The following is a 15,226-nucleotide window of genomic DNA, read 5'->3' as shown; positions in this document are numbered from 1 at the left end:
GTTTTAGTTGAAGACCTCTGGAGAGCCACAAGTTGCAGACCTCTGAGCAACTAGTGGAGGAGATGGGGGGAGCAGATCAGGGCGGGCGGCAGATTTATTGATGATGCAACAGGATTGTGTCAGTAACTATTAGAGCCCATGGACTCTTGCTCTCTTCCTCCAGCCCTCTTTCTCATTGGCACAGCTCATCCTGAACTTCCATATCCCTAGTCTGTCTGTACCAGCACTCTCTAGGTTGCCTACCATCACCTGTCTCCTGTTTCACTCTCTCCTCTTTCCTCCTTCCTTTCCTTCCTCACAGTTTTCTCCTCTGCACACTTCTTTCTTTCTTCAACTGACCTCCTTTCATTGGTGTGCCTCGATCTCCAGTCCTGCCTTACCTGCCCTCCTCCCCTCAGTGCTCCTCAATCTCCAGTACAGCCTCACCTGCCCTCCTCCCCTCTGTGCTCCTAGATTTCCAGTACTTCCTGAACTGCACTTGATTCATCTGTGCTCCTCGATCACCTGCATGCCTCTCTTCAGTGTTCCTCTATCTTCAGTATTGCCTGAACTTTCCTCCTCTCATCAGTGCTCCTTGATCTCCAGTACTACCTCACCTGCATTCCTCAGCTCAGTTCTCCTCAATCTCCAGTACAGCCTCACCTGCACGCCTCGCCTCGGTGTTCCGTGATCTGCAGCACTGCCTGAACTGTCCTCCTCTCCTCTGTGCTCCTTGATTTCCAGCAATGCCCGAACTGCACTCCTTTCCTCGGTGCTCCTTGATTCCCAGTAATGTCTGAACTTCCCTCCTCTCCTCCGTGCTTCTTGATCTCCAGAACGACCTCACCTGAACTCCTACGCTCCGTGCTCCTCGCTCTCTAGTTCTGCCTCACCTGCACTCCTCTCTCCTCTGTGTTCCTTTGTCTTCCCTTCACTCATTTCTCCCCAGTGTTCTTGTTGTCTGCCCCTTCTCTCCTCTGGACACACTACCTTCTTCTGTGTAACCCACTGTAGTCAGTCCACACTTGAACACTAGTCACTCCTCTGCACACTTGCCTCTCCTCTTTCTATGTTCAGCACTCTCCCCATTCACTATGCTTCCCTGCGCCTCTCACTGCTTCACACACTCCTTAACCCTTCTGCAAGCTGCTCTCTTTTGCAGCCTCTTCAATCCCTTCTTGAACTCTACTCACCTCTGCACCCTCTGCGCATACATTATTTTCTTCTGTGAAGCATGCCTCTCCCATCTGAGCTTTCTCACCTGCATCTTTAGCTTCTCTTGTTTGCCTCTCTCCTGCAACACTGTTTTGCTCTACATTCATACATTCTGCACCCCTCTGGTTTCAGCCAGCACTCTCCCACACTTATATTTTTTTGGTGTGTTTTGTGACACACTACATGCACACGCTGGTGCTTTGGAGCACTTCTCTTCCCATGCTCTCCTCTTCCCTGTGCCCTTTTCTCCACTGAAAACACGTCATGCCTTCTCACCTCTTTTTCTCATTTAAACTCTCCCCTCTATCCTTCTCACCCTACCACACTATTGTCCTGCCTACTGCGCTACACTACTCATTCTCCTTTTCTCTCCGGCCCCTGCACCTTTCTCCCCCTTGAACTCCTCTCTCCAGCAGCCTCCACTCCCCTTTCCTTTTTTTTGCTTGCTGAACTATTTCCTCTCTGACCTCTCTTCCCTGCCCTTCACCCGATGTTGGCACTTCACTCGCTGCTCCTCTGCACGCTGAAGTCTTTCCTGCCGCACTATTCTTTATCCTTTGCATTCCGTCCAATGGTTATTATATGCCCTACACCCAGAGATGGAAGTGTAATATCAATCATTGGTACAGCGTACCACTACTTCTTTTAATTTTTACAGAGCGTACCTTTGGTTCAAAGGCTCAGGAAACGCCTGCTTGGCGTGTTGTCTTTCCCCTGAGTCAAAGATAGAACTGGCTCAGGCCGGGCATTGAAGCACTGCCACCTTCCCAAGTCATCGCTAGGCACAGGGACACACACAGCTTCCCTGGCACTGCAGGGTGTTAGGGTGCTCAGGTTGCCAACACATTTCTTTTATCAGTGGCAGAGCCTTTCATATGCATGGTGGAGATTTCCAACTCAAAGAGCTCAGGAAACACCAGTCACCTTGTAAAGCTGTGCTAGTTAAAGTGAGCAGCACACAGTGCTCATTTAAAGATTCGTTCATATTCATGATGTATACTAATTTATAGGCAAAACAATAAAGTCGCTTTAAGTCAGTAATCAAATGCTTCCAACATCATGAATAATAACGAGCTGGAAGTTTGCGACATAGAATCTGCATATCTATCTTTCTTTATTACATGTCTTAAATCGCTGAAAGTACCTTGGGGTTCACTAGATGTTTCAGGTTGCCATTATCTTACATTCTGGGACTTATAGTTAAACATTCAGGATGGGAAAATTGAAGCCACAATTATATTCTTTTGGCTATACATGTTTCTATAACACTTTACATGCTGTCATGTGGCGTTTCTATTTGTGTTTTTTTTTTGTGAGTAAACACTATAAGACATTATTACTGTAGACCTTGAAATCCAACTATTTGAGGCAAGGTTTGTGATCCTGGTCACAACCCTCACACCCCCAATCAACACAGCCCTCCCACTCCCCCTCCCTCACCCCTCCCGGCCATCTGTCCAACGATTCCACTCCCTCTTTTTGGATGCAGCGAGAGTACCACTAGTTGCCCCAATGCACAGGTGTAGTGACTGCGAGTGGAGACTGGAGACAGAAGATACACTCAAAGGACGAGAGAGAATAACACAGCAGGCCCGTATTATTGAAGTATAAAGGTTACAAGGCACTCAATAGTAATGGGGATCCAGGGAAGAGAAACTAGGCGCCATGCTCTGATCGTGTGTTGCCTAATGCGCGGCAATGCGGTAGCATCCCATAATCCCCTGCGGGAGAACTACATCCTCATGAGAGACCCAGGGGAACACTGATTACGACGTGTGTGCATACACAGAAACTGCTTCACTAAAGGCTACTGTCCCATAATCCCTAGAGGGCGAACTACAGCAGCTTGAGAGGTCCAGGGGCGAACACACCACGCCAAGTGCGCATGCACAGAAACTGCTAAAATAAAAGATAGTACAACTGGCTACAGCTGCTGTTGTTTGTAAATTAGTCTTTCTACTCTGTCTTCCCCTCCATCTCCACAGCAACAGAGTCCCCATGCATACTCTAGAGGGTGGTGGGGATATACCATTGCCTGCCACTGGACGTAACATCTGATAGAAAGGGAGCTTGCTATATTAGAAGTGGGAGGTGATATAAAGCAGGCAAATGAAATATAGAATATAGTTAACCCTGTCACTTCCACGTGTAAAAATCAGCACCACAGGAAAAGAGGCATGCACGCATGGCAGGAAAATGGACATGCGGTCACAGCCTCAGTCAAAGTAGGAAATGAGAGAGTTGTGGGTAACAATCAGCAGAGAATTGTGCAAGAAAACCAAAAGAAGTGATGGCAGAGGCAAGAGGTGCAGCACAGGCAGAAAAGAGACGAGGACCCAATTTACAAACCCTGAGCAACTCGAGAGCAGAGGTTGTGTTAGAGACAAATCCTTTCCCTGGGCAGCGAGAATGAGTGAGATGAAAGATTAGATGGTAACCATTCGAGGACAGCGCCTGAAATTCCACGCAAGTGGAGAGAGTCAGAAGTCGAATCAGCAGTGGGTTAAGTGGCACTACAAAATGAGCCGGGGCTCATCAAGGGGGTGAGGCCTAATGGCAAGGGTCCCCTGCTGGCCTGTTAGGCCACGCCCCCTTGATGGGCCCCGGTTCAATGGGCTACTGGCACCCCTTCCAGGCAGCCTTTTGTAGAGATAAGCACCCTCTCTCCATGGGGGAGAGGGTGCCGATCTCTGCATTTATTTCTATAGGCTGGCCAGGCAGGGAACAGCGCCTCGCCTCTTCAGCCTTAATGGTGGCGCTGCCCCTCATCAGTGTCACCATTAAGGCTGAAAGGATGAGGCCGCTGGAAGCAGAGGCCTTTTTCCTAAAGACAGAAACTCCCGCGAACTCACGGGAGCTTCAGGATTTAGAAAACAAGGCCTCTGCTTACAGCGGCCTCACGTTTTCTCCATAATGGTGGTGCCGGACCACGGGCATCTCTTGCTAAAAGGGATTCCTCGCAGGTGCCGGTGCCACCATTATGGCATTTTTTTCTGAAACCTGAAGCTCTCGCTCACGAAAAGCCTTTTTGTGTAGTGGCTGGGGCTGCCAGGTCAGATAAGTGGGCCCCGCGAGGGCCCAGCCTCAAAACGAGATTTTGGAGCCTGCCAGGACCCAGCACCGGCAGGCCCCAGCCCACTTAAAGCCCTGCGAATCAGCGATCATCAGAAGCAGCAGATAGATCAAGAGGCACCCAAATAGAAGGTGGATGCCTTTGTGAGCAGAGTTTGATACAGGCGGGGTCTGCTGTTTCAGCAGAGTCCCCAGGACTCGCCCCAGATTAAATGTAGGCGGTCTTCTAGGTGAAAGGAGTGAGGACAAGCCAATTGTTTCTTAGACTTCACAGAGGTAAGGAAAGAGGGATAAGGACAGATAGTTCGAAGGTTTCAATCAATTAAATGATAAAGAGGTGAGGCGACGATGGACTTTACAGGTGGAAGACGGATTCCCATTCGGAGCAACATGCTAGTGCTGACTGTATCCTCTCCTAGTTGCTGGCAGTATGAAGACGTCCACTGCAATTGGCAATGATGTACTTCCTCCGTGGATCCTTGGAAGATTTCCATTTCCAGGGATGTGGCAGCATTCCTGGACCACTGAATGTATCAACAACGCTATGGTGGGGAAGCTGATGAAAGATCTCACCCTTAACTAGCAGTGTTTAATCTGTGAGCAAGGCACCCCCAGTGGAGCTCAGAGGGTATCCAGGGTGTGTGTGAGGCTCATTCAACGAAATGAGGGTGACTGATTTAATTAATGTTTATAGACTTAGCCTGAGGGCCGTTCCAGGAGTTATGAGTGCTGAAGAGCGAGTTAAAGATCTGAACTGGGTTGCCAATGAGTATGTTATTAGGTGAAATAGAGCTGCGTCTGTGTGGGCCGGCAAAGCTATACAGTGGCAGCTCATGGGGTCAGAGTCAAGGCTGGGCCTCATTTCCAGCAACGATTGAGTTGGTCGTTTTCGGGGGCGCAGCCATGGTCCTGGGTCACGCGTGTCATGTAAGCAGTGGAGTAAATTTGCTGAAAATGCTGGGGGGGACATGACATCTGAAGAAAAGGTGCCCCAGCTAAATGAATGGGGACAGAATGGTGTGCCATGAAAGTTGGGGTGGACAAACTCCCCAGTGCCCCCTAAAATTACGCCCATGCATGTAAGGAGCGGCGTAAGGCTATACATTTTGAAGTGCATGGGCCTGGCTGCCTCTATCAAGTGCGGCCCAGGCAAGGAGGGGAGTCGTGCTGGTAGCGGTTCTCCCAATGGCACTCCCACAATGAGAAGGAATGACGTGTTGGCTTTCCCACAACACACACTGGGGGTTATTATGCAGCATCTCACATCTGTTCATGTCTGGGCTATACGAGATGTCCGAGCAATTATCAGGTTGATACGCAGATGCCACATTACGCCCCCCCCCCGTCCCCCCCTGGAATGTAGTAGAACATATAAGCATTTCCAGAACTTGGCAGGCCCTGCCACCACCATTTTTACTCAAGTGAGGCTTAGCAGAAAAACGTTTGGAAACTTCTGCCCCAAACAGTACCATATGAATCCTCCATGTTATATGTGTGTAATTCTTCAATGGGACTCTCGTCTTTGCCTGCCACAAAAAAAGGCCTCGTTACATCTCTATTAAAAGCTCAATTAGTGGCAGCTAGCCTTTTAATGATAGTTAAAAAAAAAGACATAATGCATAAAAGTAACAGTATTGACACAGCTTCAAAATGGTTTTATGTGATTTTCCGGAAGACATTACAGAGTGGCACATTTCATTGTGGACAAATGACTGAAAAACACTGATTTTCTATTTTTTTATTTGGAGGGATCCTCCCCAAGACCACGGTTTTTATACCCTTATATTGCCACCCTAACCGCCTCCGGACCCATTTTAACCCCTTTATCCCACTACCCTTTATATATTTATTTAATGCTTTCAGTGTTTTTCGGTGTTATGGTCAACTCTGAAATGTACCACTCTGTAATGTTTTCGATATGTTGACTGGGTACCCTTCAAACCTGCATCAACTCCACAGATTTCCAGTGTACTGATTGGTTTGGCCTCAGGTGGAGATGCAGCGAAGAATGGGCAGCTCTGCAGGTGCAGAATGATGCCCTTTGGATACTGGATGAAAACAAGGCATGCATCCCACAATGGCTGGATCTCTCAGCAGCCTTAGATAGGGTCGACCATGAAACACCCCAGACTTCTCTGTCTGCAGTTATGGGAATGATAAGATCCTGGATTCATCCCCCACTTTCCTGTCAACTTGGTTCATTCAGACACATGGAAAACGGCGGTTTCCACACACCACGACGGTCTTGAGGTTTCCCATAAGTCATTAGCTGGAACATTGGCCCATTCGAAGTGCAGGTCACAGGACCATCCTTATTTTCTATGTATGCAGACAACACTGCAACACTGAGTCAATGGCTTCAGGTGATGATATCAACATACTGAAATGGATAATACTCGTGATGAGTCTTGGAATGAGATAACCTCATTCTGGGCCACACACCCTCTAGTACCCACCTAATCTGGGACTGGGCAGTTCATGCCCCCTGTTTCCTCTCCTGGTTGCTTGGAAATCCCTTGCTGCCAAGATGGTGGCCCTCCCGCTCCCCCATTGTTATCATGCCGCTCCCTTATATTGATCCCTTGCGATCTGCTTCCCTCGCTGTGTACTTCCCACAACTCCTTGTAAAGCACTCTGTGGGTTTTTAAAGCTAAGGCACACTCAATTAATACCACAGTAATAATAATAATCATATAATAAATCCTTCTGAAATGTGAACTTTCTAAAAAACATACTGCATGAGAATTAACTTCCTGCCCAAACTTGCCTCTGTCTGTTTGCTCCTCTAGGAATTGCTCCTAAACCAGCAAATGTTGCCAACACATGTGTATGTGCCCTGGAGGCAAAACTCACATTGCACAAACTAAAAATCCAAAATGCTGAACTGCAGCTGTTTTCTATTGCGACAGTTGCATAAAAATCAAACCTTTTCTACCTGCAAATAATGTCTGTCCTGCTCATGCCCTGCTGCCTGCTTTACAATTTGGTGACCGTGATGTCCCCTCCTCCGACTTCCCAAATCTGCTAGAATTACACATTTTGTAAAAAAAAAATATTTTTATTTTTTATTTGAAATACACTACAGTTTACATATATTACATTTAAAGGCATTTACATATATAACATTTAAAGGCAAGTCCTATTTCCTACATTCACTCTCTCGTTGCTTCACTCCAAAAACTGCCCTTCTCAAAGTTTCAGTAAGAATGTCGGGTTTGCTGGTGATGTACTGCATTATGGAACCACTGCCAATGACACATGTTAAAGCAGTCCCTCACCCATCTTCTCGAATGACTTTGTAGGCAACAACATTGAATCACACCATTCCTTTCTGCCAAAGTCTTCACTGACTCCAATTGGGCTCCCACATAGATTAGATTTTAAAATGTACAACCTGAATTTCAAGGCAACACTCCTCCCTAACACTCACAAAAATAAGCAGCAAATTCCTACGAACACAGACCTTTTCCTAAAGGCAGTAAAGCCAAGACTCTGAAACAAGCTGTCTCATTAATATCCTCAAGAATCAGGAGCTTACTCCCCTTGTACATACACCCAGGCGCAGCTCCCGCTACTGCCTTTCCAGGGAAACCTTAACGCCTTCCTGGGTCGCAGCTACTCTGGAGTCGTACCGAAATTCCACCTTTTTTTGTGCGCCCCCAGTGTCACTGCAACTTTGGGGGGCGCACAAAATACTGACTCCCACTACTTTGCCCAAGCAGAGTAGTGGTTGCTGGGGTGTCCCTCACTCTCCCTGAGCACAGTAACGGGAGTCGGGGGTTGCGGGGGACAAGAAAGTGAAAACAAAACAAAAAAAGGAAAAGCACCCTGCAGCGTCAGCTCTGACCCACATTAGTCGGAGGAACTGACGCTGCAGGGCTTAGAGGAGTGTAGGCGGCACACAGTAGTGTGCCGCTTTAAAGGTAAGTGGGGTGGTATGGTGGGGGGGTCGGGAAGGGGAATGCGTGTCGGGGGATGCGGGTGAAGTGATCTATTTGATCCTTGGGACGCGCTGTAAATGGCGTCGACATTTTCGTTGACGCAGTTACGGACTGTGCAGTGATCACATAGATTCGCTACTCTTACCCTTTTTGTCTCTGCATTAGGTTAACTGGTTGTCCTGTTGGTCCACCATAACCTGCTCATGTTCTCGTCTATTTTAAGTGTGCTGCTTGCATCCAGTCACTACATCAGACTGGACAGACCGCCAGACTGTGTGACAGGTGTGTTGGCGAGGGCAATGGACATACTGTACTGTCAAGGGATGTGATAACTCTTCGGCTAGGCCCGCCCTGCAGACTAAAAGTAAATAAATGAGTACGCGATCATTCCTAGACACATGTGCTAGGACGCCAAGCGCCTCTAGACCGGTGTTCATTGTAAGATGCACTCTCTTCCAGCGCACCAGAAGGGTCCATGGTAAGGGACTGGAACAAAGACAAGTGTCTCGTTCAGGGATGGAGGAGATGGGAGGGCAAGATGGCTCCTTTCCAAGCACCGTCCTTCTCGCCGCAGTCCTGATGGATTAAGCACCTTCCTCCTCCTGCCCACAGTGCAACACGGGACTGTAATCAGTAAGCAGGCATTACCTTACACCCTGCAGTACAATAGCACCGTCCTAATGCTGTCCAATGCCCGGGGCTTTCATGTAGACATGTGATCTAGTACCCAATTACTCCAAGCTGATAGCCCTGTCCACCCAAAGTCTTGCGCAATGAGTTATTCTGTGGCTTAGGAAAAGCAAATACTGGAGAGCCATGTCATATGGTGTTAGCCAATCACCACGCTGACTCACAGGAGACCAAAGATGTGTGCCATGCAGCACCGCACCACAAGGCTGTGCACAGGTGCTTTGCTTAAGACTTGCTTGTGGGCCGTAAATGCCAGCGGTTCGTTTACTACAACCTTTCACACATACGGAGCATTTCTAACTGATGTTGCACGAGTAATGCGCCCAGAACTACATTATAAAAACAATGTACTGCCCAATCTGACGAATCGTGGCGGTGCAGGGGTTTCGTCTTCTGCCTCTGCTATGCTTCGGCGGGTTCGCTGTCATCTTTCGTCACATTTCTCTGCCTCTGATTTAAAGGTTCTAACTATTAATGTCAAAGACCTGCAAGGGAAGAGGCACTCTTCTGTTTAGTAGCTTCAAAATATGGAGGCATGGAATACAAAAATGCAACTTTGAAAACAGTTTATCTGGGTCATAGAAGCAATTAATTACACTTTATGTAGAATTGGACCGGGTGCCGGGAATCTTCATTTCCGCGCCTCATGCTACGGCCTTCATGATGTCTATTCCTCAATCCACCGAGTGACGCGCTCTCAACCATCACGCGTGGTAGATTATTCTAGTGCTGCCCTAGTTAGTCAGGGATCTTTTCCCTGATATCTAACACAGTGTCTTCTAGTTTCATCCAATTGCCTTTCTGAGTAGTATTTGATACCTTGGATGTTTGTCTCTTCTTCGCTCTCCCCTACATGTTTACAAAGGTCCTTTCATGCCTTTGTCTTGACGATTTAATGTAACGGGCCTAAACACGTCACTGTGAATAAATATATTAGGCCATGTGGTTTCCATTTACTCATTTTTATATTCATCCTCTTTACGATTGCTGGCGTGTGGCAGAGAGCGCTATACAAGCTCCTAAATCCATTAGAGCTGATGGTGTTGACCCACAGAATAATGAAACCCAGCCTGGTTTTCAAGATGTCTACAATGAATTTGGATGAGTAAGATTTACATATAAGGTATTTTAGTGGAGATTATTTTCCTATTTAAGGTCATTTAAAAAAAAAAAACTGCCTGGATTTTACCAATTGACCGATCTGTGAGCTCTGTTTTAAAAACAATAAGAGAATCTTGTTAAGCTCCGCTGCTCCTTCTGCATATGGGGAAATTAATCCTATTCAATTTATTTTGACACCCGTGTTAAAGTGTTCCATCAATTACTTTTTGACGTAGATGTGCCCAAAATCAAACACAGTATTATACGAAATGTGATAATCGTAATACTCTTCTAAATTGACTAAGGGCCTCATTACACGGAAGGCGGTAATGGTTAACGGCCACCGTTAATGGTAACGGTGACCGTTAACCATTACTGCCTTACTACGAGGTCCCTTAGCGGGTTGGTGCTTTAACGCCTGCTTTTTGCAGGCGTTAAAAACCAACCCGCTAAGGGACCTCGGAGCTAATTACGGCACCGCAAAATTGCGGTGCCGTAATTAGCGCCTTCCCCATTCCCATAGAGCCCTATGGGGCAGAAATGGGAATGGGGAAGGGCAATGGCGGAAGGGGGATTTACCGCCCCACCAACCTTGGAATGGGGCGGTAAATCCCCTTTCCGCCAAGGCGGTGCCGGTATTTTACCGGCATGAGCCATGGCGCTAATAGCGCCATGGCTCACCGCCTTCCGTGTAATGAGGCCCTAAATGTGCTCTCCTTCCACTCACAATCCTCCCTCTAATATTAGCACAACTTGGTGTGCTGCGTTTGGTACTGCATCCACCTCCCACCCCCCTCGGCTGCCAATAACTAGATCGCTTTTGTTACCACACAGTGATCATCTCGCACCCACTGTTGGCCTGTAGTTCAGATTGCTTGCTGTACCCCATTGATCAGGAATAGATGTCATATCTTGCATCGCTGTTGATCTTCCCATGGATGTTCTCTGAGTTCATTCAGTGGTTTCCCCCTTTTTTGCATCCTCAAAACATTTCACAAAGAATCTACGGCATCAGAAAGCATGACATATACAATGACACCAGCCACAGCACTGAGGGCTGAAGCCATGCTCGTTTGAACTTCTCCTCGTCTGAAGCTCCTCCATTTATCATAACTAAACACTTTCTTAGGCAATATTTTTTAAATGTTTTCCTTGATCCTTCAACTGAATATTAGCAGAAAGTGGGCAAGGGTACTATACAGGGCCTACTACTCAACCTACAGTCTTTGGGCCTCATTACGAGGTAGGTGGTAAGGGATTACCGGCACCGGTAAGGACACTGGTGCCGGTAATCCCTTACCACCCTAGTCCAAGGTCCCTTAGTGGGTCCATATCTTAACACCTGGTTTTACCAGGCGTTATGGAAGGGATCCATTAAGGGACTTGAGAGCTAATAACGGTACCGCAAATTGCGGTACCATTATTAGCTCCATCCCCATTCCCATTGAGCCCTATGGGGACTCGAATGGAAATGGGGAATGGTTCCCGGAATGGGGATTTACCGGGTCCTCCAAGGTTGGAATGACCCGGTAAGTCCCTATTTCTGGAACCTGGTACCGGAATGCGGTAAGGGGGTAGCCATGGTGCTAAAAGCACCATGGCTACCTCCAACCTCGTAATGACCCCTTTTGTGTGTCTGTCTCTGCTCTTCGGAATCTCAGGTTTTCCTCGCCGCCTTTTGGCAAAGGTTCCTGCCATGTAGTGTTACTCCACTGGAATAATGGGTCTGTGTAAGTGTCTGTGCAGACTCATGCTCGCTGGTTCGAATCCCAGTAAAGGCAGCTCAGTCTCCTGTCATTCTGAAGACCTAGGGCCTCATTACGAGTATGGAGGCAGCCATGCCCTTAAGAAGGGCATGGCTGCCTCAATACCGTGTTCCAGCACCGGGTTCCTTCAATGAGGAATAACCCAGTCATTCCAACATTGGAGGACCCGGTAATTCCTCCTTGAAGGAACCGATCCCCATTCCCATATGAGCCCCCATAGGGCTCAAAGGGAATGGGGATGGAGCTAATAACGGGCACATTAATAACAGGCCCGTTATTATCTCCTTGGTCCCCTCGCGGGACCCGGAAAGGACGTGTGGTTTTACCAGACATCTGTTCCAGGTCCCGCAAGGGAATCTCGTAATTGCGCATCCCGTAATGAACTGTGCCAGTCCCGTACCGGCACCCTTCATTATGGGAGCGCAAGCCTCGTAATGAGGTCCCTAGTCTGATTATTAACATTTGTGCTGTAAGCACGTTTACGCAGTTCATATGAAGTCTCTGATGCTGTGTACACACAGCCCCCATTCGTTGTGTTTTGTGCAACAGTAGCTAAAACGTTGCTATTGTCAAGGGAGCATACTTGCAGTTCTCTAAAGAATGGCAGCATGGTGGAAGATGACCCCCTGTAATCGGTGGAACGAGCTTCCATTACTTTGCTTTAGAGACTTGCCTCACATGACTGCCCGTTGATTTGAACCTAGGTACCAGTATGCACGTGCCACCCTGCAACAAGGAGCTGGCCCCATACTATTCTATGCTGACTTTAACCATGCATCCATGTGTAGCTTGCCTCCTCTGTACCCTGTGCCTGGCACAGCGCACTTACCCATTGACTATGACCTTGCATATATGAGTCGTTGCCGCCATTCAACTTGTGGCTAGCACCTTGTATATGTATATTAATTCTGACCACGCAACTGTTTTGTAGCTGCCGCCATGTAAGATGTGGTTGGCACCATGCTCTTGCTTACCTATTTTGACCGTACAACCTTATGTAGCTGCCGCCATTCAAGATGTGGCTGGCACCACATACCTGCTAAACCAATCTAAGTATCCAATGTGAAGCACTTAATGTAACTTTATGAAGCAACATGTTTTTATGCCTTAAAATGCACTTATGTAACTAAGTAAGCCTTCTTAACAGTGCCACGATGCCCGAGGGTAGTAGGCGCTTTGAAAATGCAAATTAGTAAAACAAATGCAAATAAGTAAAATTCTGCAAACCCTGATACATTGGTGCAATCGATTTATAGGAAGCGAGCCTGGAGTACAACTCCTAGAATCCAATAAGGTGCTATGTGGAAATCGAGGACTGGGAATGGTATCCCCATGAAATTAGTTATCTAATAAGCCTAATAAACAGTAGGTTAACAACTATCAACTGCTTAAAAATGAATATTCTGCATTCAGCTACTTTCCTAGGTATCCAACAAACTGTCCTTTTACCACTATGAGGGCCGTCCTTCTGGCACTGAATGGAGAAGATCTGACCGGTTCCATAACACAGTGTAAATTGAGTGGACGGATAGATAGCATTTCAAATACAACCCACACATGCTGCGACCAGAGCATAAACACAGATCACAATGACCACTCTATAAGCACTACCCACCCTCCAAGTCATCTCTAGATGTTGGCTCTGGCTTGGTACTGGGTAGGAAAAACAATCTTCTATTCGTTCTTAGGCTCAATTTTAAATGCACAGACACTACCACAATCCCCTCATTTCTTCTTCTGTTTGCCAAATCTCCTCTTCCTCCCTAGTGACCTGTCACTCATCTAGACATGGACAGCCCTTCTCCAGAGCTACGTGCAGAAGCAGCCAGTACTGGGGCCAACAGCAAGAACTGACCACTCTCATAGTGATTTCCAGCATGTGCAGCGTGACAACAGTCAGTGGTGCAGACGGTAGCAGTTCGAGGGCTCCACTGCCTTGAAAATATTGTTAAAAGATGAATGCTGGTTGATGCTTGTTGTGGCACTCCTCCTAGCATCTTTGCTGGCCACGTGTCGTCCTTTAAGGCGGATGTCCCAAAGCTGAAGACAGTGTGTTTTCAGGCAACTGCCTTGTCCTTTGTTCAGACACTCTCTAGCACTTCCCACATAGGAAGCTTGCTGGCAGAACCTGGTAGGGTACTCTGTGTGCTGGCTGGGTACTGGTTCTGGAGCTGCTGGGTGAGTTTTCTCAAACCGGTATCTCCCTCTGTTCCCTGGGAGGTGTTTAGGGTAGGGATCTCGCTTCCCTCTTGGAAATGTACCTTCAGCCATGGTCCAAATGAGTCCTTCTTAATCCTTTCGAAGCCGTCGGATGATCTGCCAAAAGAGGGGCTAAGCCCTCTTTTAAAGCCAAATGAGCCCCATTGATTGGGTCAGGCTAACCCTACCATAAGGAACTAATCCTGGGTCTCCACCAACAATCTTCTGTTATGCGTGAGGTCATAACAAGAGTGGTTTGCAACAGGAAAGGTAAGGGGTGACAACATGTACTACTAAGTCCCACCCATCTTCCTGTCTGTTGTGGCCCAAAGTGTCTCTCTAGTTCATTACGCTCTCTGTGACTCTTGATCAAAGCACAGGTCTCCCTTGAAGTTTTTGGCGAGAACCGACTTTCTCTCTCCATCCAATCACATACTTCTTCCCTCTGAAAGGGGGTTTCCTGCGGGTTGTAAGAACTAGAGAACTACATCCTAGAATTATCCCCAAGCAATATGGGTGACTTACAGCGATGTGGTCGCTAGTGTGCTTGCACAAGGTATCCAAGGCAACAGAGTGTTTATCTCTGAGCGTTGCAGAACGGTTTGGCTTACTCGCCGTCCGTCACTGCCCGCCAAAGACACACAACATAGACCTTTTGGGAGGTAAGAGGACACATGGCATGGTACTTTGTGCAATCACATGAGTGAAAGGGAAGCAACTGTGATTCTTAACGGCCCGTGTGCTTACATTATTTTTATATCAATGTGGGACTGTAAGTGGAACAATTCACGAGTATAGGTGAGGGGCTTGCATCCCTTATGGCCCACATGCCTGATGTCTATTCTCACACAAAACTTTATGTTTCAAATGTATCACGCACTTCGCACACTAATGCAAGGACTTTAGCATGATACAGAGAACTTATGTTGCTAAACTATATCTTTAGATACATGCTGTATAGATACAGCACATTAAGCTTAGAATGGGACATCCGAGATGAGATACCTGCGTAGTCTAGCAGTGGGAGGGGGTATTGCTTTAATCTAACTAGCATGGGTAGAATGTATGTAACAAGCTCTTATTATAAACTCAGTGCTTATATTAGACACTGATGAGACGTCCGTTATCTCTCCTAGGTCATCACCTAGTGCAAAACAGGCCTTTCATTTTACTACACCTGTCCAAAGCTGAATATCGGAGTGCGAGATACCAAGACCACTGGTAAGATACATGTGATATTCATGCCCAGGTAAATCTTAAAGT

The 15,226-nt window shown here is 47.2% G+C and overlaps 1 protein-coding gene across 6 annotated transcripts in view; it reads left to right on the top strand.

The window, feature by feature from the left end:
• ELFN1 (extracellular leucine rich repeat and fibronectin type III domain containing 1) overlaps window positions 1-15,226 on the top strand; it is a 1,469,111-nt gene that overhangs the window by 550,412 nt on the left and 903,473 nt on the right. For 4 of the 6 annotated variants that reach the window (XM_069647625.1, XM_069647628.1, XM_069647627.1 and 1 more), the window contains exon 3: window positions 15,100-15,184. The exons of 1 other annotated variant lie outside the window; for it this stretch is intronic. The gene's annotated coding sequence lies outside the window, so the exon portion shown is untranslated. Of the gene's footprint in view, window positions 1-15,099; window positions 15,213-15,226 lie in introns of all 6 variants that reach the window. One more of the 6 variants, XM_069647626.1, reaches the window with a different exon arrangement.

This window comes from Ambystoma mexicanum, chromosome 2q, assembly GCF_040938575.1.
Source record: "Ambystoma mexicanum isolate Mex_15411 chromosome 2q, UKY_AmexF1_1, whole genome shotgun sequence".
Classification (NCBI taxonomy): domain Eukaryota; kingdom Metazoa; phylum Chordata; class Amphibia; order Caudata; family Ambystomatidae; genus Ambystoma; species Ambystoma mexicanum.
The sequence above is the reverse complement of the archived record's forward strand: the minus strand, read 5'-3'. Positions and strand labels throughout refer to the sequence as shown.